This window comes from Myotis davidii, unplaced genomic scaffold (genome assembly GCF_000327345.1).
Source record: "Myotis davidii unplaced genomic scaffold, ASM32734v1 scaffold663, whole genome shotgun sequence".
Classification (NCBI taxonomy): Eukaryota; Metazoa; Chordata; class Mammalia; order Chiroptera; family Vespertilionidae; genus Myotis; species Myotis davidii.
Genome location: NW_006295816.1, coordinates 7,663,844 through 7,668,719, shown reverse-complemented (window position 1 = coordinate 7,668,719; position 4,876 = coordinate 7,663,844).

The window sequence follows — 4,876 nt, the reverse complement described above, 5'->3', positions numbered from 1 at the left end:
TGAGTCGAGGTCCCTAGAGACTTGCCCGGAACTGGAGCTCAGAGCCTGAGACTCCCTCCTGATGGAAAACGACAACCGCGCCCTCAGCCGCCAGCCTGCTCCGCATGCACTCCGCACCTTAGTATTTTACTACAGCACTGCGCCTCCTCTGAGTCTCGGTATGCTTTTCTTTTTCCTCCTAGTTGTAGAACTTCCACTCAGCCAGCCTTCCTGTGGTTCTGGATGATGTCCGTTCCGTCTTTTAGTTGTATTTTTTAAGTGCTTGTTCCAGGCAACAAACTCCGGCATTAACCTATGCTGCCATCTTGGTTTCCTTACATTTTCAATTATGGTGACATCTGAACAGAACTTTGATCTCAATACTGGGCGCACCACTAAGTGCTGTATCTGCTTATTCATGGAACAGACTGGAAACATTTTCCAAAGATGGCCATCCCCTATGTACTTCTTATACTGTGACTTTGACATTCCTCCAATTGAAAGAAAGGAGTCCATGTGTCATTCCCTAGAACCCAGGCAGGCTGAATTGTGGCTTTAGTGAAGGATACTTTATGACTTCTGTGACTGAGTCAGAAAGGCAATACAGCTTCCATCTGGTTCTCTGAGGACATTGGAACCAGTCACCATGCTGTGTGGAAGCCCAAGCATCTTGTGGAGAGACTATGTGGAGATGAACTAAGACTCCCAGCCCTAGTGCTGGCTAATCTTCCAGCCGACAGCCAGCATGAACTCGCTAGCCATGAGAGCAAGCCATCTTGGAGGCAGAAATGCACTCAACAAATATGTATTGACTATTTACTATGGATAAACAGGGGTTCGCAAACTATGGCCCATAGGCCAAATTGTGCGGCTGCTTGTTTTTGTAAATGGAATTTAATTAGGGAAATTTGTCTGCTTTTCCATTCCTTTTTAAGTATTACAGAAGTTGTGTTCTTTTGTTTGGTTTTAAATATATTTTTACTGATTTCAGAGAGGAAGGGAGAGGGGGAGAGAGAGATAGAAACATCAAATGAGAATCATTGACCAGCTGCCTCCTGCACGCCCCCTACTGGGGATCAAGCCTGCAACCCAGGCATGTGCCCTTGACGGGAATCGAACCTGGGACCTTTCAGTCTGCAGGCTGATGATCAATCCACTGAGCCAAACTGACTAGGGCCAGAATTTGTGTTTTTAAACTGGGGAAGGTCACACTGGGGATCAGAGGGATAAAATGTGTAACCTTAGTAATTATAGCACATAATTATCAGATTGTGCAAGTCACAGATGTTTTCAAAACACAGGGACTTGAAAATTACACCACCCGTGAACTCTTCCTGAAAAATAAATTAGAATGGAAAGAGCTTCTGCAATAAAGAGGTATTTTATGTATGGAGCAATGATGAGCAATGAAACTGTTAAAAATAGTTATAAACACTCTTGGCACTATGAGTGTTTGCTGCAAAAAATTAATAAGGAATTAAACGCATTTTCCCCCAACACTTCAAGCTATGTGGCAAAAGAAAGGGGAGAAGTTATAGTGTTCCAGAGTTTGCTGATCTGAGAGATAAGCAGTCATTTAAACAAAAATGGCTGTAAAAGTGATAAAAGCACAAGGTAGACATTCAAAGCTTAGGAAAGTGTGTGATTAAGAGAAATTAAACTCTACCCTTGATTTTCTCTTCATTGCTCTCCTCAGATGGACTTACTTTTTCTTGCCCTTTGCTTTCTTTAGTTCTTTCCTTATTTTGTTGGAATACATCCTACGTATTATGAAAGGTTTGTTCATGCTACCCTCATGCTATATTGGCAAGGAAACTGGGTCTAGATTGCTTTATCGTCGAAGGCTTGATTTTTGTCTTCTAGCTCAGGGCTGCTGATAACATTCTTTCCTTTGCAGGGGACAACTTTACTACTGTCACCATTTAGTTTTTAATGCCAGTAACTCTTAACCCACAGCTGCCGGATCGCGAGCACTTCATATTACACAGTATTTTACAAAGTATCATACTTTAAAAAATATTAGCTCGTAAGGACATGTAATAAATAACTTCCAAATGCAATGGGTACCTAATTTTAAAACGTGCCTTTAACATTTACGTAAAATGTTTTTTGTACTCGTTCAATAGAAACTTATCTGGCCACTGGGTAAAGCTGGCAATAAAACTGCGGGTCCGCAATGTGTGAAGATTGCCTCTACATTCCTGGTTCCGAAACTAGACCATCAAGTGTCTCGTTATGGGTGGTTTTCCATTTAGTCCATTCAGCATATGGAGGGTCTTTCCATTTGAAGACTGTGTCTTCAGTTACCAACAGCATTAACCCGACCCTTCACTGCAAACATGAGCGGTCAACCACTAACCACTAGTCATATCTGCAAAATCCACAACAAAACTGAGAAGAACCAAGATGAACAAACGGAGAAAAACAGGTTTCAGGGAACTGAAAGTTCCAAAGTGCTGACTGGTATCTCTCCAAGTCCATGACAACTGAAACCTCAATCGGCCCAAAGTACTGCTCAGTAATCATCTTTCTTTTCCCTATTCCACTCACTCCCTTCCTCCCCTACACAATAATTTTATATCTTTACTGCTCTTTCAGGAATTCCAATCTAGCCTCCCCCATCCTCAGCCTCAGCAGATTACCTTGATTTTCCTGAGAATAGACCCAAGAGTCAGGAGAGAAGTCTCAGAAGCGAACCACCATGTCAACCCAATGCCCTGATTCACTGTCCCTGTGCTCTACCCTCCTCCCTATTACTATTAATTGTCTCCACGCTTAGCGAAGCCAGCTCCTTTCCCTATGCCCTAGATCCCATCCCCGCTCTCCTTCTTAAGGACATAGCTTCACCACTTTCTTCCTTTCTCCTGCATCATCTTTTCCTCCTCTACTGCATCATTCCCATCAGCATGCAACCAATCATGCTGATATTTTTCACATCTTAAAACAAAACAGTCCTCTGCTTCCCCCTCCAGTTACTACCTTTCTCTCTTCCTTCCTTTGCAGGTAAACTTGAAAACCTTCCCTATACTTGTTGTCTCTGATTCTTCATCTACCACTCCCTCTTAATCAAGATTTTGTCCCCACCATTCCATTCAAACAAGTCTTTTCAGGATCAATAGTGACCATGTTATAACTAAATTCAGTGGTCAATTCTAAGGCCTCCTCTTATGTGGGACACAGGTGATCAGAGCCCCGCCTTTCTTGAACAGTCATGGCTTGGCTTCCAGCATTCTAACACTCTCCTGGTTTGCTTTAGACTTCACTGGTAGCTCCATCTCACCCTCCACTGCAGTTCCCCTTCAACTGTCCACCCTCACCCACTTTTTAAAAAATGTTTTTATTTTTTCTAGATAGAGAAGAAGGGAGAGGGGAGAGCGGGGGGAGAGGGGGAGAGCGAAGGGGGAGAGGGGAGAGGGGAGAGGGGCGAGGAGAGAGGGAAGAGGGGAGAGGGGAGAGGGGAGAGGGAGAAGAATCAATCGACTGCTTCACGCACACCCCCCATTAGGGACCGAGCCTGCAACCCAGGCATGTGTCCTGACCAGGAATCAACAAGGAGACCTTTTGGTTGAGGGGACAATGCTCAGTTCAACTAAACCACAATGGCCATGCATGTCCACTCTTAATACTGGAATCTTCAGGACTCAGAACTACTTGTCTTGACTACATTCTTCATGGACTCCTTTTAAAAGACAGTCTATAATATCTACAGCCCTAACTTCTCTCCTCTGATCTTAAGACTTATGTATTTAACTGCCCATCTAACATCTCCTTTGGATGTCAAATAGCCACCTCATTCTTAGCAATGTCCCAACTCTCAAAATCTTCAGTTGTGCATATTCCCAAACCAAGGATACTCTTCTACATAACCAGCATACAAACCTCCAAATAAGGAAATCAGAAGTCAGCATTGGTATAACACTGACATTTGATCTGAAAACTCTATTCAGATTTCACCCACTATTCCCAACAATGTCCCTTTCCCTTTTGGTCCAGCATTACACTTTGCACTTAATCATATCTCTTTAGTCTCCTTCAATCTGGAACAATCCCTTAGGCTCTTCCTGTCTTCATGACTTTAAGTTTTAAAGAGTAAAGGCCTTTCATTCTGTAGGATGTAGCTCAGCCTCAGGACAGGACTCAGACATGCATTTCTGGGAGGAATATATGGAAGTGGTGCTGTTTTCTAACATTGCATCAGGGATGTTGACCCATTTTACAGCTGGTGACGTTAATCTAGATCTCTTGGTCTACTACATTTATTAGTTGGCATTCTACTATAAGGAAGAGATTTCCTTTTTCCGTCACTTATTTATAGTGGTCATGGATTCTTATTTTATTCAATGGATTTAATCCATTATTATCACTATTTATTTTTATATCAAATCATTCCAGATTTGGCCTATGAGAGAGTCTCACCAAAATTGGCTCCTGTTTCTTTTAGGTATGTCCCAAATAATTTACACACACACACACACACACACACACACACCTTTACTTTCTGGTACAAGAAAATGTTCCAAGTTCATCTTGTAAATTCTCTGCCTCAACCTCGGAATCTACTATTTCTCCAAGGAGTCCTGGAGAGAAGAATGATATTTGGAAGCTAAAATCTGGGTACTTGGTTTCTTATTGCTTCTGAGATGTCATCAATTATAAGCTTTCTCGGTGTACAGATGTAGAACATCTATGCATGTACCCATATGTGGACCCTATATACAATTATAACTATTTCTATATCATCTATCATCTACCTATTTTTTTAAATTAAATCTTTATTGTTCAGGTTATTACATTTGTTCCTTTTTTTCCCCCCCATAACTCCCCTGCTCCCAGTTCCCATCCCACCCTCTGCCCTCACTCCCCACCCTCCGTCCTCATCCATAGGTGCACAATTTTT